Here is a 27,607-nt window from a genome sequence, read left to right on the forward strand (position 1 = left end):
GCTTCTGGCTAAGATGGAGTAGCTTGGAGCAGCCTAACTAACGCTCCTGCTAAGAAGTAGAAATACTGAACAAAATACAAAAGAAATGGAGATGCTCTGTGTTACCAACTTGGCCTGATAATAAAATAGTTTTTGAAATAGGAAAAAAAAAGAAATGGAGATGAATGAACTACTGCTACAAGCAAAAACATGGATGAATCTCACAAATGTAAAATTAGGCAAAAGGAACCAGATGCAAGAGCTGTGAATTTTATATAAAATTCAAATACAAATTTATGTACAAGTGATATATACACAAGATGTATGTAATATATAAAATTCAATCTATTGGTGTTGAAGGTTGGATAATGTTACCCTGGGGGGAGGTGTAATGACTACACAGGGGCACAACAGGGGTTCTGACAATACTGTTTCTTGAGCTGGGTGGTGGTTCTATGGAGTGTTTGCTTTGTGAAAAGTCATTAAGCTGTACACTTTTACACTGTGCGCTTTTCCATGTATATGGTTTTTTTTTTTTTTTTTTAAAGTTTACCTAAATAAAGACGGAAAAAAATTGGGTTTATGGGTCATGATATAAATAAAGAGGTTTATCACAGCATCATGTGTAATAGTGAAAAATAGAAGTAATCTAACAGTCCAAACATGGGAAATACTTAAGTAAAATGTGGTAATGATATTCTTTAAAATGATCTTTTCAAAGAATTTTTAATCATGTGGGAGAATTTTAACATTACAATGTTAATCAAGTCAAGTACTATGAACACTGTGTGCAGAATCTGAGCCTGGGTTATGATTGGGCTACCTTCTTAGCCCTGGAGGATGGAGGGGGTGTGAGAGGCTGAGAGTGGGGTGAATCTACTTTTTGCTCAGCATCTGCCTTCCTCATCTTCAAGGGAAGGTAAACAGATCCCATTTCCTGACTTTGCTCCTCCTTGTTCTCCTCTCTAAAAACACCCTCATCCTTCAGCCACTCCCGTCAAATCTCTACCATCCTGGGAACCCTAACCAGGGACCCTGTCCTCTCCTCCAGAGTCCTTTGCCCTGCTCAGTCTGAGCTCTCTGGTGTGGATCGATTCCCAAAGACTCTCATGAAGCACCCCTCTCTGGTTCTCAGTCACTCCAGATGAATGTCTCGGGGAAGAAGAGAAACAGTTTCCTACTTGCCGCATTGTTTATAAAATTGCTTCTGCCTGCAAAGTTGTAAGTGCTATATGTTATTATTCAGAGTCGTGTTAGCAACTCTCTCCATGGTCTCCACAGTCTCTCTCGCCACGTTGTTGCCCACCCTACACCAGGCCAGCTGTGACCTAAGCTCTAAAGTAGGTGCTTTCAAATTTCTCTGATGACAAGTATGGCCTAGGAGACATTTATGATTCAACCGAACCTCAATCCACGCAAAACAGATTCCTAGGTCCTTCCTGGAGATTTTGATTCAATGGGGCTGAGATGGCCCTTGGGAGTTGTTTTTTTTTAAATAGCCATGCTTACTCCCTTCAGGCACATGAAATCAGTGAAGGAGGCATCTGGATACAAAGAGTAATTCCTTTGATTCAAGAGGAAAATCCATTACTGAAAGTGGCAGATATAGGTTGACTTCTTTATTTCATATTTTCCATATGAGCTGGTATGTAATATTTATTTTTTCATCTGAAATTAAAATATGAGATGTGTATCTATACATTTCTTTTAAATGTTTCAAAATGCCCCCATCCCTGTGATTGTAAGAAAGATAAGTAAGGCTGTTTTAAGGCAAATAAAACTAAATAAGGATTTGAGAAAGAAAATACAAAAATATTTAAAAAACCCCACTAATATAGTTGTGATTAATAGCAGCAAAATTGAAATTAATGTCCAATGTTGAGGTTAATGGATTGACTTTGATTTTAAATGTTTGTCAAAATCTAGGAAGAATTACAAAGATATCCATGTCCTCCAATCCAATACTTTCCCTCCTTTAGAAGTTTAGAGTAAGTAAATCATTCAATAGAAGATAAAAGAGCCTCATGCACAAAGATGCTCAAAAAGGCATTATTTATAACTTCAATAAAATTATGAACAAATTCAATGTCCAACAATAGGATATTAAGTAAATTGAGATGTAACCATAAATGAAGTATTATCTAACTATTAAAATGATTAGAAAATCTGTGTATCAACATGCACAAACGCTTATGATAGTCAGTGTAGGTTAGCAGAATAAAAGTTTGGTCTATTTATACTTTTTTTGGTATATGGCTGAGTATTACAAGAGAACATGGAAAAAGCACACTTTAATTAAATAATTATTTGCTTAATAAATATATATGCTTAAAACAGCATCATTAATACAATATTGTGACAATAAAGCCAATGGAAAATTCCATTTGGAAGAAGTAGAAGGTCGGGTCTTTGATAAATGTCCATTGAAACCAAGGATCTTTGAGGTGTTGAGGGAGGGCCCTTTAGGGTCAGCTGCTTCAACCTCTTAAGAATTATGAGGATGCTCATTTTAGAAACCTTGACACATAGACATATAACACTCTGTTCTCTCCTTGACTTCTGTAACTGGTAAGCAACACAAGAAGTTTTCCTCAAAGTTTGTGTCTACCTTTGGGAGAGACCCAACACAGGGGGCTGGTGGGTAGAGGCAGATGCTCAAAAGCGCAACTAGGAAAGCCAGACTTCCCGTTACAAGTTTTGTTTTTTCAGACCAAAATTCTTTTGTTCAGAGCAGATTGGCATCAACTTCTCAAAATTTGCATCGTAGAACAAAGATTCGTGTTTGAGTAAAAACAAAGAGAACAGCACAGCTTGTGACTCAAAGGTTCCTACTGCCCCCACTACCAACCGCTCAGTTCTTTATTTCTGGTCTGCTGTGGCAGAGCAGCCCATTGAATTGGATTAGGAATGATTTACTGAGGCGAGGGCCTCTGGAATAAGGGCTGGGTCCAGGGCAAGGACTCTAAGGGAGCTGGTCTAGGGGCCCAGGGCATTAGGAGTCCTCATTTCTGGGTTAGGGATAAGGCTGGTGGTTAAATTTACCAGGTTAGAGCTTGAGTAAATGTGATATTATGTATTATTTTGTAATGAGCTGGGTTTATGTAGAAAGAGCACATGTTTTAGAATCAGAAAACCTGTATTAAGTCTTGGCTCTGCCTCTTATTAGTGATGGGATTTGGGGCAATCCCATTCCCTTTCTGGGCTCAATTTCCTTATGGAATGGGAAAATAATCTCTGTCTTGTATAACTCACTGGGTTATTGTAAATATCATTTAAATAATAAATTAAAAGTACTTGATAACTTCAAAATATTATGCACAGTAATTATTTCAGTAATTAAGAATGGTAACAGTGATGTTGCAATTCATAGTTTTATTGGAGTCTTAAGTATTGATTCCCATAAGCTTGTAATTATTTAAGGGCTGAATTATTAGCTGCCATGTATTGAGACTGTAGTATAAGTTAAATTTTTTTTCCCAGCTGTGTTGGTTGGGGCAGCGGGGGGTCGGGTGGTGTGCAGGTGTGGGTGGTAAGTCAGGAGGAAGAGATCTGTCCTAAGAAAGCCTGATCAGACACCTTAGTCTAAATCCTTGAGTTCTATATAACAAGGAGTGTGCAAGCCAATGTAATAAATGATAGGAAAAGCATCTTGAAGTCTCTTGTGAGAATGACGAACTGGAGGTGTCTGAGATGAGTCAGAAGGGGAGCTGGCCATTTGAGGGACTGCTCATTGACAAGTGGCACTGAAGCAGATCCACCCAGGACCAAGGGGGATATGTGGTGACCAAAAAGGTGGGTCCCCTTCAATCTGAGACCTCTCTGGGTGATTTGTACCCCTTCCTCCTTTTCTTCCTTTATTTTGAATCTCAAGGCCAAGGACCTGAACCCCTGAGATGTGAATCTGCAAGTCATTGCTCCCTCTTTCCGTCTTATCCCATCCTCCAGCTACACAGTTATAATGGTGGAAGGTAACCCATGCTTCAAATGATATGTTCTTTATTCTTCAAATGATACAATAATTCAATTCTTTTTGTAAAAGATCTAAAGGAGACAGATGTTATGTATAAAAAGAGGCAAACTCCCGTTTTCCCACTCCTCCCCACCCCCAGAGGAAGTGTGGATGTGATTCTCCCCTTTTTGTGCATTTATACATATACGCGTATGAATCACAGATCATTTAGCTGCTTGCTTTTTTCACTAAGTGGAGATCTTACTATCACCATATCTCTAATGCACTCTGCTTTCTGAGGAATGGATAGACCATAATTTATATAACTATTCCCCTGTCTATTAATAATAAGTTAGGCTTTTATTTTTCCACTACTGCACACAATACTGTGATGGATATTCCTGATCTTTGTACAAAAACTTGTACAATGAGTTGTATGGGACACACAGACAAGTATTTCTTTTGGGAAGAGTCCTAGGAGTGGAATGGCTGGATCAATTGATGTGTGCATTTGAGATTTTGACAGATGTTTTCAAATAGCCTTCATCAATTGGCTTCACCAGTTTACATGCATAGTGTGTATGAGAATGTCTGTTTCTCCTCATGTTTGCCAACACTTGGTATCTATACTTTTTTACTTTTTGTCAAATGATTTTCTTTTCCATGACTAATGCAACTTTCCGTGATTATTAGGTGAATTATTAATTTTCTGTGAATTGTCTGTTTATTTCTTTCATGAAATATTACAGGTGAGTTGTCTTTTTCTCTCCTTTTTGTTAGAAACTCCGTGTGTTCTGAGTATTAATCTTTTACCTGTTAAGTGTGTTATAAATATTTTCTCCTAGTCTTTTTAACTTGGCTTGTCTTTTAACTTGACTTATGGTGTATTTTGACTTGTAAAATTTTATATATTTTACTAGGTTAAATCTACAAAAATTTTATAGTTTCTACATTTTGTCTTTTTTTTTTTTTTTAGGAAGGACTTAACATTCTAAATTCATTAAAAAATTCTCCTATATTTTCTTTTAACATTTTAAAAGTTTTGTTCTTTAACTCATCTGAAGGTTCTGTGGATGGATGGAGTGAATTTAATTTTCCCCCCAAATGAAATAAATAATTGGTGCAATCTCACATGTGGATTAGTCCATTGTATGTCTACTAATTTGAGGTACCACCTTTATTGTATACTTAATTTTCACATATACTTGGGTTTAATTCTTGGTTTACTAATCTGTTCCATTGATCAATTTGTCAATACCTGCACCAGTACTAGACCATTTTAATTACTATAGCTTACCATATGTTTTGACATCTGGTAGGATAAGACTTGAATAAAAAATGCTGCTGAATTTAGACTAGAATTGCTTTGATGAATAAATGTGGGGTAAATCAGTATATTTTCAATACTGTTTTCCCAACCAGCTTTATCACTTCAGATATTTAGATTTTCATGTTATTTTATCTTCAAATAGATCTTGCACATTTAAAAATTATATTTGTTTTCTAGGAATTTTATGTTTTTTGTTATAAATTGAATCCTTTAAAATTATTATTTGATTAGTACTAGTATATAGGAAAATTATTGGCTTAAGTATGTTGATGTGTCTATCCATAGACTTTTGAACTTTCCTATTCCAATAGTTTTCAGATGATCCTCTGGGCTTTTTTTTTTTTTTTTTTTTTAAGGTGGGCAATCATATTATCTGCAAACAGTGAGGTTTTTGTTTTTTTTTCTAAGCTTTATGTCTCTCTTTTCCTCGTCTTTTGACCTCTGGAGCAATAATGCCTAATGTCAATGACAGCGCCCTGTCTTGTCTTGCCCTTATCTTTAGTGGGAATGCTTCTGAGATTTCACCATTAAGTACTTCACTGTGGATGATTTCTGATAGATAGCCTTTTTTTATGCTGAGAACTTACATTCCATTCCTGACTTCCTGAGATTTAAAAAGTTCATTCTGAATGTTAAATTTTATTGCATGCTTCTTATATTTATTGAGATAATTATTATTATGTCATCTCCATGGTGAATTACAGGATGAATTTCTCTACTATTGAATTGTCCTTTGCCTTGTGGATAAGCTCTTTTTGGACAAAATATTTTTTAAAAATATACTCTGGATTTGATTTGTTAGTATTTATAATTAGGATGTTTGCATTTCCATTCTTGAGTCTCCTTGTTCCCAGCTCTGGTGTTACTGTATTGTTAGCTATAATCTATGGTCATTCCAGCTTTCTTACTCTTCTCCAAATACATCAAGCTTTGTTACACCTCAAAGCCAATACACTCACTGCTTCCTTAGACTGGGATGTCTTCCTGGAGAGGTCTGCTTGGCTGGATGCTGGATGCACCTGGCCAAACATCACCACCTTGTCTACCAACCCCTGTCATCCTCTACCCCTTTAACCTGTTCTATGTCCTCAATAACACTATTTCTATCTGACAGTATATTGTTTACCAATTTGTTTCCCTGTTTATCATCTATCTTTTCCTACTAAGCTGTCACTCCATGAGAGCAGGGCCATTGTCTGCCTGGGTCCTGCCACACATCACAGAGTAGATGCTCAGGAAATACTTACTGAATGGATGAGTGGTTTTGTTGTTGTTGTTCTTTTCTTCCAGACAGCGGGTGTGGTAGGCAGAATTTATCAGTCTCTTCAGGTTTGAAACAGGTTTTAATTTTGTCTCCTTCATTGTATGCTGGTTGGTTGGCACAGGATTCTAATATTTAAGTGCTAGTTCCTGCATGTGCAAAACGGGGATAATAAAGGCACTCATCTCTTGAAGTTTCAAGGGCACTCAATGAGAAATGTATACAAAGTACTTCTCACTATGTAGATAGCTAGTGTTCAGGAAATGCTTGCTGTTATTGTTACTGACTCCCTCACACAACACAGGGAGGTGGTCCCTGAGTCTTAGTTTCTCCTCTCTGTCAAATGTGGATAGTACATCTGCCCTGCTTACTTCCCAGGGTGATATGAGAGCATCAAAAGATAGCATGAAATTTGAAAACAATGAAGTGTCATGAGAATACTGTGATTCTTTCCTGCCACATTCAAGAAAGAACCCCATTAAAGGAACACGGGCAGTAGTGTGCCCCTTGGGCAGAGACTAGACCTGGAGCTGGACAGACCTGGACTCAAATCCTGACTCTGCCTTTTATCAACCGTATGACTTTGGGCAAATTACGAGCACCTCTGCTGGGGGTCATCTTCATTGTTATTGCTGTTCATTCTGTAGAACAGGTGACAGTAACACCTACCTGATGGGGAATCAGATGAAAGTGAATTTATCAAAAGCCCAGTTTAGCACTTTTCACAGAAGTGGGTATTTAATAAATGATATCTATTAATATTATATTTGACTATGAAAAGGATTGGCAAGCCATGATTTAGAACATTCTCTTTCCAATTTCCCATCATCAAAATAATCACACTTCGCACATCCTCACTGGCAGATTTCACAGCTAGTGCACTCAGGAAAAGTTATTTATTTGAATAACAAATTCTTTGCCCAATTCTCTGAACTGCACATTCAAGCAGGGGTTGTTATAGGTGAACGACGTGAGGTGGACTGAGGAAGGTGTGGTGATGATGGTCACAGAACTAACATGTGTGGGGCACCCTCTGTGTTCCAGGCACTATACTAAGAGCTTTATAGCTCTTTACTCCCTCCTTACAGATAAGAAATCAGGAGCCTAGAGAGGCTAGATAACGTGCCTAAGGCCACACAGCTATTGGAGGCAGAGGCCGGATCTGAGCCAGCAGCCTGACTTAGGAATTTTTTTCCATATTAGAATGGAATTATACTCAATATATTATAATAACATATAATGGAATATAATCAGAAAAAAAACTGAATCACTATGCTGTACACCTGAGACTAACACAATATTGTACATCAACTACACTTTAATAAAAAAAAAAGGAGGATGCTATAATACCATCCACTTATGAGAGTATATAACAGTGTGCTGTTAACAAGACTATACTTCCACAAAGAAAACTGTATCATTCAGTTTTAGCCCAAGTAGGATAATTCTCCATCCTAGCAACTATTCCTGGCATTTATTTCCTTCTACTAATTATATTAATCTATGTGGCAGGCTGCAAAGCTGCTCACCAAACCGAGGCTGCATTTCTCAGCTTCTTTTGTGGTGAAGTGTGCTATGAAATCGATTCCTGCCAACGGAATGTGAGTGGAATTGATGGGTGTCACTTTCTGTCTGTGGCGGTTGAGAAGCAGACATGTGCCTTCTCCCCCCCCTCTCATTTTCCTCATCTGCTGGCTGAATGCAGGGGACAAGGACAGAGCCACAACATGGAAGGAGCCCGGGTCCCTGGAAGACTGCCTACCAACCAGCAACCCCTGTGCTGGATGTTCCCAAGAGCTACAAAACTTTTATTGTGCTGGGCCAATGGAATTTGGGGATTTGTTACAGCTTCTAGTGTAGCTTTCCTCAAAGCTTCAATTCCTTCTGAATTATCTAATCTCCTTTTTAGAGTTTCAGATATATATGTGTTGGTTCATTTTGTTGCTGATAATTTGTAAAAGTACAATGAATAAAAAATAAAAGCCAAATAAGTTCCTGCTTCCTCTCTTCTCAAGGTACAGAAATGGTCATTATAATTTACAAAGCAGTTTTCCATAAGCACTTAACCCTTATAATTTAGTGGTGTATTTATTTTTATACAGAGGGGGAGATTAAAGTTCAGTTAAGGGATTTCCCTCAGGTTACCCAGCTGGCAATTAAATGGCAATGTGGGGACTTACATCAAGTTTGTCTGGCCCTGCCTCCTCTGCTTTTCTGTTCACAGCGCAGTAGTACATGTGAAGTGGCTGTTTCCTTTCCATCAACAGGGTGTGCAAGATGGTTCTGATAAGTGCCTTTTCTCTTCCTTCTTTACCACCTTTGTCTCTGCCACGGTTTCCTTGGGATGTAGTGCCCAAAGCTTGTGATTAAAAACAGCTGCAGAAACAAGAGGAAAACATCTCCTAAAAATAAGCAGTGCCTTGGAACACAATGTGCGTGGACTTTCAGGAGGTGGACGGGGGTGCGTGACATGGAGTAGCCACAGGGAGAGTTTTGGTCCTCCATTAGAAGACTTTTGTCAGCTGCTCCCGGGAGGCTCCACATATGTGATCTCAGAACCATGGGCAAAAAAATTGGATTCATACTTCTACTAAGGGATGAGAAGACTTCCTTCAGGACTTCCTGCAAGACTTCAGTTCAAACTGCTTCTAAGGTAGAACTCAATTAGTCCATGTAGATTATGTTATTCAATGATACAGTTGGTTCAAAAGTATTTAATTAAATGGGAAAAATGTCATCCAAAAATAACGAGTGATTAAATAGTATGATCCAAAATTGTATAATCAAAAATTTGTGGAAATTTGTATGTAGTCACACACCTAGTTGGCAAAAAGACTGAAAGAGAATATGCCTTAGTGTAGCAGGAATTATTTCTAGATGATGAGTCAGAGTTGAAATTTGTTTATTTTAAAATTCTTTCTTGTCATTTTAAATTTTTATAAAATAAACTTACACTATTTTTATAATCAGAAAAAATGTTAACAAAGAAGTAGAGGTTGGTTTTTCTTGAATTGATTTAATTTTAAGGTTTTTGCTCATTTTCAAATTACAGCTTTGTCAGGAGATAAAGGAAAATTAAACAAGCTACAGAAATTTTGCCACAAATAATAAACTGCTCTTAATGTTATATGTTATATAATCAGTTAACAGATTAAAATTAAAGCCACCATGGATAGGTTATTCACACAATACTCCAAACTTTTAAAAATTTATTCTGAGTTGCCTAGTCTACTTCATGGAACTTAGATAACATAAACGTTGTTTCATTTTGTTGTTGATGTTTTTGGTTGAATTTTGGTTGGTTGAATTTTCCCCTCAAATTATACAAACAAACAAATCCAAACCTTCATAGCTAAAATTAAAAAGCAGGCTAGATGAAAAACACATGTATATAAACTTGACAGAAAGTTAAGAACTGCATTTTCTAAAGGGTGTTTTAAAAGTGTTATTTATTAGAAAACCATCAAGTCCCTAACAGGTAAATGAGCAAAGGCTGTAAGCATATTTTGCTCAATAATAACAGAACTAATGAAATATAACAAATGGATAAATGTTACTCCTGTCTAGGAATCAAAGCAGTGCAAATATAAACAACTATGATAAACTCCAAAATGCTGACAAAGACTGTTGTGAAATGGGAGATTCTGTACATTCTCCTTGGGGACACCCCAGTGACAGCTATCAAGCACCATGACTACCACTCTGACCCTTTCTCTCAGTTGTCTCAGTTATGGAAATCTGCTGTGCAGTAACTCAGCAGGAAATAAAAGCTAAATGAAGACAAAAATCAATTTTAGTATTTTCTTTAAGTGTAAGGAGATATTCTTGAAACAACCCAATGATCCCTGAATAGGAATAGAAGTGAATTTTGGTATCCCAACTGAATAAACATAAGGCAATGGTTATAATGACAATTTTGAGGACTACACAGAACTAAGAAAAACATTTATTATACAATATTAAATGTAAAAGATAAATAATTATACTTCTGCTATCACTATTATTTCAGTGTAAAATTGTACGTGCCTATAATCAGGGATGGAAAAGAAGAAAAAAATGAAAGCAGCATCTTCTCTGTGAATGATCCTTCTCCTTTCTCAAACATTAAAAAAAATTTGAATGTGTGTTTTAATGAAGAGAAAGAAGATTTATATTCCTATTCATCTCCATAAATAAAAATCTTCTAAATGTGAGATCCTATGAAATTTGAGTTGATTTAATTCTTGTTTAGAAATAAAAAATAACTGCTGTTGGCTAATTACACAAATATTTATTGCACTTCGTATTTGTTTTCTATGGTTGTTGTAACAACTTATCACAAACTGTGGCTTAAAGCAACACAAATTTATTATCTTATGGCTCTGTAGGTCAGAAGTCAGACAGGGGTCTCATTGGGTAGAAATCAAGGTATTGGCAGGGCTGTATTCTTTCTGGATTCTCAAGGGAGGAAGAATCTGTTTCCTTGCCTTTTCCAGATTCTACAGGCTGCCTGCATTTCTTGGCTCATAGCCCCTTCTTCCATTTTCAAAGTTAGCCATGGCAGGTTGAGTCCTTCTCACATTGCATCACCCTGATCATCTCTTTTGGCTCTTCTTTCACTTTTAAGGACTCATGTGATTAAGCTGAGCCCACCTGGATGATCCCTATCTCAAGGTCACCTGATCAGCAACCTTAATTGCATCTGAAGCCTCAATTCCCTTTTGCCAAGCAAGGTAACCTATGAGTCATTATTCTGTCTGCCACAAGCCCTTACTCTTTGCTAGATGTGGTGCTAGTTGATATTGGGGAAAAGGGGAAGTGGGTTCAAAAATGAAGTTCATGGTTAGAAGCTGAGATCAGCCATGTAGGAGAACACCTACAATACAACGAAGGCAGTGATTAGGGTCATGTTAAATTAATATTCAGAGACTTGGGAGGGCAGCATGGTTCCTTTCAGCTGGAAGACTCAAGGAGGGTGGGGTTCATGATGGTGAACTGGCATTTGGATTGGGCCTTAAAGGATAAGTAGGATTTGGATACAAAAATTGGCAGAGGAAGCCAGTGGTATTTCAAGTAATAGATATTAAATGAAAGCTAGTGAAAAAGCCATATTTGTAAAGGAAAAATGTTCAAATATTGACTTTTTAATTCAACCTCATGCATCAAAGCAGAAGGCATGGAGGCAAAAGATGGCAGAAAATGTCACAGGAAAAATCCAAAAAAGTCTCTTCTATTTCCTTTCTAACTCAGCCAGAACTTTTAGTTTGTTTGTTTGTTTTATTAGGTGCTCATACTCTTACTTTTTCCCTTACACAGCCTCCAAGGTGCCAATTATGCAGCTCCCTTCCAAGTAAAGTAGCCTTTTCGCAATTTTTAAAAATGGTTTATAAAAGCTTCATGCTTTGAGTGGAACAAATTCTGCTGCTTGGATTGGACCAGCTGGAGCTAAAGGCTGCCTAACAGACAAATTGCTTCTGGATGCCAATCGTCTGGACCTATAAGATTGTCTCTGCCTAGGGCAGTTGAACAGGAGAGACGAAGAGAAAGCAGAAACCCCAGAAGAGACAGACTGACAGACAGACAGGATAGGTAGGCATCAGCTCAGAGTTGCTACTACATCCTCCCCAATAAGCTCCCCATTTTCAAAGGTTTCCTGATCATGTATCTGTTTCTTGAAGTCAGTGAAAATTGCATTTGGCATGTTTTAAGGAGGAATCATGAGACCTCACCAAACCTCTGAGTCTGTTGTGTTTGCAGGTTATCTTGGTTATTAATATTTTCCTATTGATTTGATTATTCATGAGCTGGAAACACTCCTTCTGATAGCCAAGTGCTTCTCTTTTGCACCTTATCACATGCAGCTCCTATTTACTGATTTTCAGATAACTAACTCAGAATTTTTTTGCTCACAAGTTCTGGATAGACTCTGTATCATATCACATTATTCCACTTTATCAGTCTGCATTTAGAAAGGTGAGGCTGCTCCTAAATCAAATTTGTGGGGTCTCCTCCTATAAAAATAGAACTCTATTAAAACTCAAAGTAGGGGAGGACTCATGAGGGCTGCTGAGTTACAAGGCCAGCAAACCTCTAAAGAAAAAAAAAAAGTAGACTAGTTAATACATTAATTCAGGAAAGAAAAAAAGGCAACTAAATGAAAGAGGACAACTTCGAATGGTATTATTAGTAATTACTATTATAAGACGGAATAAAATGGAAGCAGACAGGAAAAACAGAGAAAAGAAATGGTTCACAAAGCATTTCTCAGAAATTTAGAAACAGGAAGATTTTGAATCAACCCTTCTTTATACTCACAAGCTTCAAAGAATTATAAAAAGGATATTATAAACAATAAGCAGCAAACTGGAAATCATTACCAGCCAATGGGACGAAATAGAAAATAGGTTTGCAGATGAGAGTGTAAAGCTAGCCAGACCCAAGAAATTCCATAATTTGGGCTTTAAGACAAGAGAGGATTGGCAGAAGAGGAATGTTCTCCAAGGTACAGGTAAATTTGAAGGAAGTGAAAAAGAAAGTAGGAAGAAAAGAAGAAGAAAACAAAGAAAAATTCTCATAACTGTACAGTTCCCAAAGAATTATTGTAGAAACCTGCAGAGAAACCCAAATAAAGGTGTATCCAGGTAATTAGTGACTAGAAATTCTTGAAGTCCATGTGGAAAGAAAAGATCTTCACAACATATGGAAGAAGAAAAATGTTACCCTGTACAGGCTCAATATAAAAAAAAAAATAGTACCATATTTAGCAACAGCCACTCCAGGCAAAAGTGAATTTTATGGTCCCTGAGTTTAATACACCAACCAAAATAAGAGCCCAACCCCAGGTTTTGTTTCCAGCCAAAATGTGTCTTTGCATTTAAGGGGAAGAGATGTTTGCACACCTAGGAAGTCTGCAAAAATTAATCTTGGTGCTGAAAGAAAACATTCAGAGGTCAGAAAAATTTGTTATTCTCTTCATCCCAGGTGGAGTTAAGACAAGGATCATACTAGGTTGAGTGACCAACCATCTCAGCTGTACTGGGACTGAAAGGTTCCCTAGCCTGGGGACTTGCTGTGCTATAGACAAGACAGCCCTGAGCCGACTGGTCACCCTAGCACTATTTTCCTCCATGTGACAACCTAGGCAAGCTAATTAGACTTGACAGCCAATAAAATGAAGATAGAGGATTCTCTAAACTCTTCAGGGACTGAATTTTCAAGTCTGTTTTTTTCTTCTGTCTTCTAGGAAACTATTCCTAGAAAATTCAGCATTTAATCATTCATTCATTCATCTAGTTAAACAGTAATTGCAGGCTTTTTAATGCCTTGGGCTGGGTGTGTAGTTCCAATGGTAAGCAAGCCTCTGATTTCATGGGACTTAGAGGAGAAGCAGGAGAGCCAGGTATGAAATACACAAACAGAAAGATGTGTATGATTGGAAATGTAATAGAAGGTATGAAGGGAAAAGACAGCATGATATGATTGAGAGTGACAGATGTCATTTAGACTGTGGGAAGGGGGTTCTGGCCAGTAATGACCCTCTGAGGAAGGGACATGAAAGCAGAGACCTGAAGGGTGAGAGGGGAGAGGAGGAAGATGGAGAATCAGGCTGCAGCGGTGAAATGTGTGTCAGGATGGAGACAGAGGACAAAGAGTGTTCCAGACAGAGGGGCAGCACATGCAAAAGCCCTGAGGCAGGAAGGAGCTTGGTGAGTTAAAGGAGTTGAGAGAAGGTTAGTATCTCTCTTAAAACAAAGGGAAAGAGAAATGGCTTTCTCTTTCAGCTGGAAGAGCCAGAAGTACTGGGAGTGATGGTGGTAATTGTGGTCCAAGCAGATTTGGTGAGAGACAGAGACAGAGACACAGACACAGACACAGAGAGACAGAGACACAGACACAGAGAAATGGATCCAAGAAGAAAAGGCTAAAGATCAGTGGTGGATAGTGATCCCTTTTGCCTACACTCTGCTCACAGAAATTTAAAATGAATATAGCTATCCCTGAGGTTTCTCTGATGAACACGCATTAGAACAGGCTCTGAAGTAAAGCTGACAATAAAATAATACAGAGAGTTAGAAGAATGCATAGGCATGGATAAAACCCTCCTTAATCTGAGAATTGACAAAATGAAGGGAAAAAATACAATGGCTTTTTCTAGCTAAGTGCCAGAATAATAAGGGAGGTATTAAAATATGGGCAAAATTTTAGCACTAGTGGATAGTCCCATGTCCAGAAGACTCAGAAATGCCTGAATATTGCCTAACAATCACTTTAAAAGAGCCCCCAGTTACCGGGGACTCTGGCATAGGAAAACAACATATTCTTGCTGAGTTGTTTTTTTTTTTATGCAAATGTATCCATAAGCTGTCAATTATTCAGGCTAAACCTGTAGGGAGAATTTTTCTATGCTTCTAAACTCCATCTTTGGACCTATGGAATACTGTAAGTAAAATCTATGTGAAGATGTTGAAAATGTGTTTTACAGCTGTGAAGATGAAACAAAAGTAAGAATACTGGATTACAGAAACTCATAATCACGTTGACAGGGTGGAATGATTGACCTACCAAGAGGGCAAAATTTGGCAATGACAGGAGCCCAACGGCCAGCCAGGAAGAGCTCAGTGCTGAGGAAGGAAAAGGGCTAGAAGAAGCTTTTCTGTTTAAGAGTCCAGGCTCTGGCTAGTCGCAGGCTGCATAGGACCAAGGGGGCAGCCAAGATGTGCACACGGACACAGTGTGACCTCTGCTTGGGAGACCGAGGCCCAGGTGGGTGGGGTGGCTATTTCCGCGCAGTCCTCCAGCAAGAGTTCTTTCTGCTCTTTCATCTGGGGGTCTGTGTGTGCCCTCCCTGGTGGTGCAAGCCTGGGGATTGGGGTACAAGTGCCACTCAAGGTTCTTGTCATCTTCTCCTTTGTTTCCAGAACAAGGAACACAAGCTCCCATAAAACAGTGTCAAGTAACTCTGTCTGTCTGGTTAACTAAATCTCGGGGCATCTACATGCCAAACAGCACAGTTAAAAGAAAGCCAAGTACATATATGGAAAAATTTCAGAAATGTCTTTAAACCCGAGAAAGTCAATACTTTGTATGGATTTTAAAATACAGTTCAAATGATGGTGTGACTCTGAATTTTTATTTCAATTCTTGCCATAAAACTCCCACTAGGTTTTTTATTTTATATGCTTGAAAGAAATGCTACAACGTTTTATATGGCAAAACAGAATAAACAGAAAAGTCACGCATGAAGTCAAGAGTGAAGAGGATGAGCTCAGCCAAATTGTCAGAATGACTGTAAGGCAGCCAGGTCACGTGGTGCTAATGTTAAACAGGGCAGAGCACAGACTCTGGAGTCAGAAGGACCTGGGTTTGAATCACACTCTGCCACTTAGTGTCTGGGCTGGTGTTCTCATATGATGAATGGGTTAGTGATACTGATTCTGGGAGGATTAAATGAGACGATGTTTGCAGAGCATTTAGCACAGGGCCAGGCACACTCAGATTTATTATTATTGCTACTATGGTTATTATTATTACAGTATGCATGAAATCATGTTGAGAATCCTATCAACTGACTTTTAAAACTCACTTCAATAATAGACCCAAGAGATAACTAATCTATTAAATTAGCAGGTCTGGTAAATATCCCAAGAAGTCAGCAAATTAAGTAGCACACAGTGAAATCATCATTGTAGAGGATTTCAACATTAAACTAAGTATAACAGACTGAATGCTTATGTCCTCTCCCCACTCCCAATTCACTTGTTGAAATCTTAACAGCCAATGTGACGGTATTGGGAGGAAGTTTGAGAGGTTTCACCCTCGTGGATGGGATTAGTGCCCTTAGAGATGGGGCAGAGCTTGCTTCCTCCCCCTCCACTTTCCATCAAGGGAGGAAACAACAAGAAGACAACCATCTGCAAACCAGGAAGCTGGCTTTTACCAGATGCCAGATCTGCTGGCACCTAGATCTTGGACTTCTCGGCCTCCAGAACTGTGAGAAATAAATGTTTGTTAAGTCACTCAGTCTATGGTAATTTGTTGTAACAGCCTGAACTGACTAAGACACTAAGACAAAAGGAGTCTAAAAAAATAAAACTAACAATATTGGCCCAGTTGCTTAGAGGTGATAAATTTATGCAGTATTCAGTATGTAAGAAATAACGCTAGATAGTATCACCTACTTGGAATATGCAAAGCTAAAATGTCTCTGCCAAAAGGCAGACAACGATGAGGTTTTAATGAAAAGAACAAATGGGATAAGATGACAACAAGGAAAGAGAAAACGCTAATAATAGATTAAGAATTAATCACAAAAAGATGATGTTAACATAAAAATAAGCTAAAAAATGCACACTATTTTCACAACTGGAGAAATTAAAATAATTTATTAAAAATATCTATAGCATCTAAATCCCCCATGCCAGCAGAAGACAGGCACAGAAGTATTGACAAGATTATGCTATTGAGAGATTATTTTTAGCAACTAAAAAGTAATAATAATAAGCATAAAAATATACCTAATATGTGTAGCAACCTCAAACATGGGGAAATAGGTCAGAAAGGAACCCAAACATATATAGAAGACACCATACATCACATATATCCATTTCTTAAGAAGCGGTTTTGTTTGGTTAGAATTATGAAACTAGAAATTAAAGACAGGAATACAAAACCAAGAAAATGGGTAACACTTGTAACAAGTTGGGTGGTGATCTCTTTAGATACATGATTTAATAAACTGCAGGAGTTTTATTTAGTTTAAACAATACAGGTCACTAGCATAGACATCTATGAATAAAAACTATGTTGATTTATTTATCCTTTAAGCATGAAAAGAGTGAACTAGGAAATGGCCTCGTACGTATTCTGAGATATATTTGTAGATGTGAAGGCATGGTGTGTGAAGGCAGAGAGGACTTGAGGACAGCACTGTAGCAACCCCTGCCATCCCAGCTATCCATGCCTGCATGTGCTTTGGAGGAAATTGAGATGTTTCCTGAGTTCCAGTGGAGGACTCAGCTGCTGAAAATGCCATGTTATTTTCCCACTCTTATTCATATCCTGCGGTCTACCTGCTCAATGGTTCACGGTCAACTAAAACCTGAGCCTCCTAAATTGGGCTCTTTGGAACCCATAAGTCCTTTCTTCTCCTCCTGCCCCAAAACTTTGCTTTTGAAAATGAAATTCTTGATTCTCACAATTTTCAGATCCTATTTCGGAAGTTAAAGGTTGAACTGACATCTTTCTCTTTGCAATCCAGCTTTAAAAATCCTTACTCTCCTCAAGGAAATGACCTTCTGGCTGAAAGGGGCAAATGTGACGTACAAAGATGTGGGGAAAAGAAAAGCGCATTAAAACACTTTAAAGTGTTATCTTGACACTTTATATTATATATATATTAATTTTCATATTCACTCAATAATAAGCAACAATAAAATAAAATATAAAATTAATTTTTTATACAGCTATTTCGGGATGCCAAAAAGGCAACATAAATAGATGGCCCCGTATGCCAGTAATATGGTACCCAGAACAAGGAAGGTGACATGCCAGTTTTCCATTGTTCTGTGGCCAGGTTTTTGTTTCACACACCGTTAAGTGGGTCATTTATAAACCTGAGCATGTTCAGGTATGGACAAAGAATGGAGGGGTACTATATTAATCCTTTCAGATTGCTATAACAAAAATACCATAGACTGGGTAGTTTATACCACAAGTGTTTATTTCCCACAGTTCTGGAGGCTGGGAAGTCCAAGATCAAGATGCCAGCAGATTTGGTGTCTGGTAAGGACTGGCTTCCTGCTTCATAGATGACCATCTTCTCATTGTCTCCTCACATGGTGGGAGGGGTAAGACAGCTTTCTGGGGTCTCTTCTCTAATGGCACTAATTTCATCATGAAGGCTCTACTCTCATGCCCTAATCATCTCCCAAATGCCCCATCTCCAAACACCATTACCTTGGACGTTAGGATTTCAACATATGAATTTTGGGGGGACACATTCGGTCCATAACAGGTGCTGACACTGCAACATATGGGGAATGGTTGAAAAACTGTATGTTTTAGCCTAAAAAAAAAGCCCTAACAAGAACATATCTGTTCACTTCAAATATATAAAAGGTTGTTTCCTCTTAATATTTTAAGTTATTCTTGCACATGTGTTTTGGGTTATATTACCTTATGCACACTTTTGGATAAGGATGGCTAGGTAAAACATTTCCAAACAAATATAATAGAATTCAATTCTTTACACTGATCAGGTCGACCTGTTCAACATACTTCTTGAAGTTAAAAAGTCATTTTTCATTTTCAAATAAAATTTCAAGTCAAATAAAAACAGAGGCTCATTTTATTAAGACAACTGTATGTGTATTGCTGGAAAACTTACTGCTGAAGAACAAATTACAAAAGCTTGTTTGCTTCTTTTAAGTGATTTTATATAACAGCCATTTTCTGCCCAGTATAGCACAGAAAATACATCCTTAAAATTTAATATATAGTACTAGAGACCATTTCATTGTCATATTTGCTTCAATCAACTTTGGAAAATAAAATATCCATATTGAGTTTTTTGACGAAGCTTCAAAGTGAATTGGGATAAGTAAAACAACAATAAAAATCTATTAAAATCTGTAAATCTGTATTTACATGATAAAAATACTTATCTATCTGAATCAAGGAAAGTAGGGATTATGGTTCTTTTATATGGAAAAAAAATCCCCTTTTCCAGAAAGAAATATGGATTAGTTTCTTGCATTTTTCTACCTAGTGTTTTATCTCATGAAATTGATTAGATATAAATCAAATTCCCCAAGTGATCACAAACTCAAGGATCAAAGAATGCTGGGAGAGGGAACAAATTTGGTGCATGCTTAGTTGAAGTAATTAAAACTTAAAATATCTTTGGTTTCACAGGCTTTGTACAAGAACATTAAATAAATCTCCATTTAATAGCAGTTAAATAACACCTATCCTAATGCCCAATTACTTAGAGCAAACTTTCTGGTCGGTACTTTAACAGATCTCTCAAAAATACTTGTAATGCTCTACTGCAAAATTCTCATGTTAGAGAGAGACACAGTACCTTTAAGGTGTCATCAGTTTACATGTTCCAGTTCCATTCCTTCTATGTCATCTCATCCCATCCCATCCCATTCCCCTCCACTTTGTTCCATTCATTCCACTCCGATTTGCTGATTCCTGGCCTTCTACTGTACACTTTAACTTTTCAACATGGGGTGTTACTCTGTAATAGAAAATTTATGTGTCAAGGTTGGGATATTGGTGGTGTCCAATAGTATCTGAAACTATTTCATCATGGATACCTTTACTGGAAACTCTTTTGTGGCTTCTCATTCAAACTTCAGTCTATTTTATCTCAGGTGAGAAGCAGAGTTCCATTTAAGGAAGAGAAATTTGTTTCTTGTCAAAACTCATTCACTCATGCAGACACCACATTTTGAAGCCTAACTAGTCCCTTATCTTTTAGAGCTTAAGACAAAGCTGAGATCTGAAAGGCCCTTAGATACCTTGTAGCAGTGGCTTGCGGAAGAGGCTTTGAGCATGATTTACTCACTCATTTATCATCTATACCATCCTCATCTATACTATACTGTACAAGTGTTTATTTTGTCAGGGACACAGTGCTAGAGGCAGGGGAAAACAATGACAAGGCACAAGATCCCTGTCCTCATCATGATTCTTGATTCTTCAGGGGCAGATCATTTCCTGCTCCTTTTATCTTTTTTTTTTTTTTTTTTTTTTTTTTTTTTTTTTTTTGGTTTTGAGCTCATTTGTAGTTTCTCCTAATTATCAGCTCTTAAGAAATGAGTGGAGGCCCAGATTCCAATTCTGTACAAGGCACATACATTGGGTGAGACTAGCCATATGCCTCAATTGGCACATATTTCTTTTGTCGAGAAAGGATTTGTTATGTCTTTCATAGAGATTTAAAAAAATAGATGCAGTTTTTATCCTATTCCACAATGGAGATACCTCCAAAGTTCAACAAGGAAAATTAATGTAGGGCAATTGACCTTGAATTTGGGCATAATGATGACAGATGAAATGGTCTTCAGGACATACTTACTAAAAAATTGTTGTTTCTCTGTAATTTAAATTTAACTGGGAATTATTTTTATTTTTTTAAAATCTGACAATCTTATTTCGGCGTCATAAATTTTATAAAGTGGGTCAGGTTCATAGTTTATATTTCAGTAGAATCTAGCCCAAACATGGCCAACCAGAATTGCATATAAAAGAGACCTGGAGATCCTTTAGGATCTAAGAGAATTCTATCTTGATCTTAGCCAAAAGTCACCAAGATTGTGTCAAGACTGTCTGACTCTAAGAAGAGTCCTTAAATGGACAGTCACACAGGCATTAGAAAGGATACAAAATATCCAAGAACCAGGGGCCTTCCAAAGGCCTTTCTTTATGAAATTTATTATGAAATTCATAAATGTAAAACTGCTCTGTAGAGGGCACGATGGTACTCCAGGTGAATCTCTGGGTTCATGGCACAAACGCTCCTTTACATAATGTTTATCTCAGAGACTAGAACAGTTCCAAAAGAACTTCTCTCATTTGCCAAAAAAGATCTATTTAAAAAACCCTTATTACAAAAAAACCCCCTATTTAAATATCGTGGCAATGACTCCACAGGAAAGGTGTAGTATTATAAAGAAAATTGTAAGATTAAAAAGAGTTAGGAAGGAACTCTTAGGGAACATTCTCTTTTTCCAGATGAGACTTTCGGAATTCATGTACCCAATTAACTCCAAAGAGATTCACTAATCAGTATTTTTAAGTTATTTGTACATGAATATTTTACAGTGATTTTAAAGAACAGATGTTCTCATATTTTTCCCTCTTGCAAATTTTGCAAATAATCTTTTAAAATGTCTTCAATACTACAAAGTGCTTAACCTTTGCTCTGAGGTAATTACAGGTAAACATCTTGTTACCCACTGGGCGGGGTTTTCAAGGATGTTCCTAAATCACCTATGAGTCATATTTGAAAGTTTCTAGCACCTGGTAGAGTTTCCCAAATAATGGGGTGGGGGTTTATGCAACACAAATGCCCAGTAATGTCACTGACAATAGTTGATATTTCTTTCAAAACTCACTCACAACCCAGCTAACCACCAGAAATACAAGGCAGAGAGTTGAAATCAGCCGTAGATGAAAGAGTAGAAGAAACTGGGAATGACTAGGTTGCAAAAGAGTGATGGAAAGAAGGCAGGAGAGCTTTCACCCAAACTCTGAAGTGCTATCAAGAGGAAGAAGGGAGTCCAGGGCCTGGATTTCTAGGAGAAACTGAAGGAAGGTAGATTTCAATCTGTGCCTCCAAGGATGAGAGCTTCCACTTCTCTGCGGTGTGGGAGGGGTTGAAATACTAGTGGACGAGTTGGTCTAGGTGAAGCCTGCCTTTTCAACTATATGATTCTTGGTTCACAAAATTTCACAACAATAAAGCCAGAATGTGCTATTTCAGATCCCAGACCTTGGGGACTCCTATTTGAATCTGAGTCTCAGCTCTAGCTGAGTGACTTTGGGTAAGCTGCTGAAGCTTCTCTATCCACCACAGCACAGGATTGAATTGGCATCTGAATAATGCCTGGCATATAACAGTCACTCTGCAAATGCTTAATTTAAAAAACCCAAACTACTAAATAAAGAAAACTGTTTCATCTGGGTTGGACTTTGTTTTGTTTTGTTTTGTTTTGGAGATCTGGGCCTTCTCTGATGAACTCATAAACACATCTGTGGTAGAAAAGAGTGGAATGTCCCCACAGTTTAGTGGGGTTGAAGAGGTAAGCAGTTGGAGCCCTGGTGGATTCCTGGGAAGGTGGTTGCAGGTTTCCCAGTGGGTAGATGCCTGAGCCAGCTCTGGCATTGCACCTCTGGGACTATGGGGCATTGGAGGGTGAAATGGAAGGACTGGATACTGAAAGTCATGACCTCCCTTTGAAGGCTCATTTTGGACCACAAGTTTTTCTGCAGGAAATAGTAATGGCACTAGCCAGATGGTGGGGGGCACTGGATAGATGGTAGGGAATATTGGATAGATGGTGCAGCACTGGATACATGATGGGGGACACTAGACAGATGATCAGAAACACAGTGGATGGTTAGTTCCAGTGCCCATGCAAGAGAGCCACAGGGGGTCTTTCCTACTCAACATGAGTTTCAAAATGTGTAAGCTCTTGGAGTTTTCACACAATCTAAGGGAGAGGAGGATGCTATGGGGGTAAGATGCTGGACCTCTTGCCTTTGATGGATCAGACTATGAAATTTACTTTAACTTTCAAAATAAATAAGTGTGGCCTTCCTTGCATCCCTAGTGTGGAGCATCTTTGCTTTACACTGGCACTTTTCCTACATCAGTGCTTTATCCTCAGTGCCTTCTCTACTGAGCCCCAGATCTCTCAGGTCACTCCCTCTTTCTCCTCATTCCCTCCAGACTGCAGGTATCTGTCCTGGGGCTGTGTTTATGTACTATTTTCCTTTTTTTCAATATTAGAAGGGGTTAGTAAAACATCAGGGAGGAAATACTTCTTGTCATAAAACTAACTTTTTTGTCTTTTTTGTTCAAAAAAGGAAACTGAGTCAAGCACATTGCCAACAAGAGTTGTCATCTCTTTGAGATTCAGGGATCAGGATCTCTAGGATTCTTTCTGATTCAAAAGTCTTGCAATCTTTGATATAGTTGGAAAGTGCTATTTAGCCATGTTTATAGTTGCAGTGGCAAAAATGGAACTGCCATGATGTGTTTGGATATCTTGACCTGTGTAGTGGACCTTCCATGTCAACGGCTGACTTTGGGGAGAGAGTGAGTTGGCCTGGGAGAGTGAGTTTATTCTCATACTCAAAAGCACTTCTGGAGTGATTGATCTCTAACCTTAAACTGCTTAAAGATACAAGCTCAGGGTCAGCCCTCACCTCTCAATTTGCACCTCTTGGAAGACTTATTCAAGCCAAATGTGAAAACATTTTTGATTTAACAAGTAATCATCAACAGTGTAATCATTCTTTAAAAAAAATACTCCTATGGTTCCTTCCATTCTCTACCAGAATCCTCAATATCATTATGCATAAAATGGAGGTGACTGCTGGCAGGATTATTGGGGGGACTGGATGAGTTAAGGTTTTAAAAGGTTCCTCTCACAGCTGCTGTGAATAGGAGGTTCTTGGGAAATGGCATCCTTGGTGGAAGTTATTGCCATTGCATCTAGGCTCTCACACCTGCTGTTCTGTTCACACCAGTGAAAGGTCATGGCTTTATCTTCTCTTCTATTACCCTGGATCCTGAGTGCATCTTTTTTGAGGAACCAGATTTCCCAGCTGTGAACACTGTGAATCCAGGGGGAATTTTCTATCCAGTGATCCACTTCTTTGGAACTCTCTCTGCATGACTTTCTGTATTTAATGATGTTCCACCAGCAGGATAAACATACATGCAAGGTTGAATCATCTCTTCTTTTGCCTTGGATCACAAACCCAAGAAAACAGGTGCAGGAAGCAGGTGGGAACTCTGCTGAGCAGGATGCTGCTATACTATGCTTATACTGCTCAATGGCCCCATGGGGATGTGGAAGGAATGAAGGGGCCCTTCAGCTAACGAGGGGCTCATCTCTATAATATATAGCAGGTCTGCAGAGAAGGGGCATGGTGTGGAATGCCTACAAGCAGTTCTCCTAGAAGCTCTTTCAATCAAGACCAGAAAGAGGCAGTTTCCATGGCAGTGGTTGAGAGTTTTGAGGGGAGCCGCATCACTGGTGGTTTGTTTAGATATTCAGGACACATGAACAATGAGGGAACCATTCTTTAGAGATTTAGGGCAGACAGTTTGGCTGGGAAGGGAGAGAACTAATTACATCTCTGACAAGTGCAGTTTGCACTTCTGGCTAGAGGAAAAGAAGGGAGGCCCGAAAGAATATCTCTTTGAGCTCTTTTAGAGAATAGAAGACTTTTCAGATTGGGTGAGAGAAATGACAGAAAAGAAAGTAAAGAATGAAAAGACTTCAAAAGAGATAAACAGAAATCAAGGTTTAGAGAGGGGCAAATGGATGAATGCGGCATTTTAAGATTTATATACACGTACCCTCACCTTGTTCCATAGCAGGCTTTGAAGCAATTTGCAGAAGTACGTACAATACAAAAAGATAACAGATAAATGAAGGTGTTGGGTTTAAAAAGGCTTTGGGACTTCTGGTTAAAGATGGTAGCATAAGGGCGTTTTTAGTTCTTGCCCTCCTTAGAAGCCTACTAAAAAACAACAACAAAGTTTTTGAAAAATGAGTGAAAAAAGCCCTTCTTCTTCAATCAAATGAGGAAAAGGCCACAAACTATGAAGCATACCTACCAAATACTGTGAAATCTGGAGATAAATGACAGAAGAAAGGAGACTGCCTCAGGGATTGAGCAAAAAAGAGATTTCCCTAACTGTGAGGATTCGCATCCTGAGAAGAGCCTTTGGTTAGAATGACCTGGTCCAGGGCTGGAGGGCAGGGGAGTCACAGATGGATAGGAATGTCTTGGGAAAGGACCAGTGCATCCCTGAGAACAACTGGGAAGTTGGTGCTGAGGGGGAAATCACATGGGCCCAGCACTTCCATAGTCTGAGACCGACTCCTGGTCAAGGTGAGATGGGTGGAAGGAGGCTGAGGAGGCAGCATTTGCTAGTTTCCAGAGAGCCTGTGATTTAAAAGGTTTTGCTGTGTACGATATGGGCCAAAAATATGAAGAGAAATAAGCATCCAAGTGCAAGAGAAATAGCAAATTTGATGAAATGGGTTTTGAGACAAGAAACCTGAACCAAACTGTCATCCCCCTGCCCCCAAAAACCTTCAATAAATAGCTGGCCTCATTAAAAGACAGTATAGAATACAAAAGAACCCACAAAAGACTTAGGTATAGATCCTGCAGAGAAAGGAGGCATACAAATTATAAATAACACAAAAGCATAAGAGACATCTTGATTACGTTAGAGACATCCAAGATGCTTCACTCTGGTGTGTCTGGTAATGCCAAATTAAAGCATTATTTCTGTTGTGAAAAAAATAGACTTGGTCATGGACTTGAGTTAGCCATGTAAATATTTTCCTGGCAGTGCACAACATCAGTGCAAAATGTCTATTAGGCATTGACTGTAATTATAGCTTTCAATTAACATTCTCAAGTGATTATCATTTCTGGCCTGGTGGTGATTCGGACTTGGGAGATATGAGCTCTGCCCGATACCTATGCCTGGAAACCACTGACTGATATTTGAGTTTGGAGATTTGATGTAGACACACAGGAGCGAGGATGGAGGGGACATGTGAGTTGTGGCAGGTTTACATCACAAATCATTGTGACTTGCTGCCCAATCTTTTCAGTGAAACTGATCTTACTAAGGTTAAAAAGAGAAGTTTAGTTTCCAATCCAATAGGTACTTTTCAATATTAGTTTACTTGACTTATTTCTAGGGTATGTGAAAAGTTTTTGATAATTCTCCAGAGGGTTAGAAAGATACTATAGCAGGAAAGGTCTTTGTAGAGAACATACTACATCTCTCCTAAACAGAGGAGAGTAGTTATTTATTGAGTGCCTATTATGAGCATTTGTAATTATTTCCCAAATTTACAACCAAGCTGCAGAAAAGTTGTCATAATTCCCATTTTACAGGTGAGGAAACTGACTCAGGTTGTCGTTGGTTCAAAATTATGAAGATAGGAGTAATTGGAGGAGCTGAGATTCAAATCTAGTGATGAGTGAGCCAATTAGTATTGAAAGGGTCATAGTACTGATCATTTCTCAGTCAGAAATGTTTCTTGAAAGAAATCTACGTATGGAAATATGAAGATACATACTTTACTCCAGTCTCATGCAAAATATCATTAAAAGGGCCAAAGGAATATAATAAGAGGAGATTACATAAATATGAAGGAAATAGGGAGTGGTGCTTTCCACTCCCTAGAAATGACAAGTGCTTTCTGCAGGATGCAGTGGAGGCATACATTCGTGGACTGACAGGGGTGGTGGGGCTGATCAAAAACACCGGTTATATTCCGTTAAAATCTCCGGGCTCCATGTGGGTTAGAGGTGAGGATGGGCCATGAAATCTCCAGAAGTTTATCAGAGCTAGAAGTCTTCCTGGGTGCACATGCCTGCCTCATGTCTACCTGCATGGTGACCGGGTCAGGTGAGGACCCTGTTTTACCAGCTTCTAACACAGGCTATGTCTGACCCGAAGAAGGGACAGAGTCAGGGCTTGAATCTTCCCTAGGATTCAGCCCATTTATACCTGGGAGGCCGACTGTTTGCTCAATTGGTGCAAAAGTGTCCAAAACAGTCCTTACCTTCTATGACTCTCAATCTTTTGGGGGCTGAAGAATTAACTGAGCTCTGACAAATGGTAGGGAAGCCCCTAAGGGTGGGGAATGCCCAGAGGAAGGGGTGACTCTTGTGTGAGGGGAAGGGGCCTCCTTAGAAAAGGTGACAGTGCTAGGCTGTAAGTTTGATGCAGTAACTGTAATCTAAGGGGAAGGCAGCTCTCAATGAATGGGGGTATATGAAAAGGACACAAGTGGATGGTACATTGGGAGCAAGTACTTGGGAAATTTTCATGCGAGAGACTGGGAAACAAACCCACACTCAGGCACACCAGAGGGGGCACACTTCCAGGTCTATGAGGAAAGTTTGCTGAGAGGTGCCTGAGGTGCGTGAGCAGGAGAGTGGGTGGAGCAGTGTTCTCCCATGCTTTGGAAGGTTGTAGATATTCCTGTGTGCTCTGGCAGGAACCATCACAGGGGAAGCTCAGGGAAGATGTAGGGATTGCAGTTCTTTATGGCAGAAGGAAACTTCCTACCAAGACAGGGATAATGTAGCCTTGTACTGTATCTAAGGTGCTGGATCCGATTATGCTACGTCCCTGGATCTCAACAAATGGGACTGAGAGGCAAAGCAATCCTGTTAGTACTGACTAGCTCTCATTGAGCATCAGTTTCCCCAGGTGTAAATGGGGAGGTGTAGTAATTCCTCTTCATGTGGTAACTGTGTTAATTGAGCCTGGCATGTACAATATAAACTCAGCAACTACAAATGGAATCATTGTTTTGAGCTATTC

General features: G+C 38.7%; 1 protein-coding gene across 3 annotated transcripts in view; it reads right to left on the minus strand.

The window, feature by feature from the left end:
- Nucleotides 1-27,607, minus strand: part of ALG2 (ALG2 alpha-1,3/1,6-mannosyltransferase) — a 582,719-nt gene that overhangs the window by 158,381 nt on the left and 396,731 nt on the right. The window contains exons 1-2 of one of the 3 annotated variants that reach the window (XR_010382754.1): nucleotides 8,700-8,891; nucleotides 6,506-6,668 (exon numbers count right to left, since the gene is read on the minus strand). The exons of the other annotated variants lie outside the window; for them this stretch is intronic. The gene's annotated coding sequence lies outside the window, so the exon portion shown is untranslated. Of the gene's footprint in view, nucleotides 1-6,505; nucleotides 6,669-8,699; nucleotides 8,892-27,607 lie in introns of those variants that run through there. 3 annotated transcript variants of the gene reach the window in all.

This window comes from Camelus dromedarius, chromosome 10, assembly GCF_036321535.1.
Source record: "Camelus dromedarius isolate mCamDro1 chromosome 10, mCamDro1.pat, whole genome shotgun sequence".
Lineage (NCBI taxonomy): Eukaryota > Metazoa > Chordata > Mammalia > Artiodactyla > Camelidae > Camelus > Camelus dromedarius.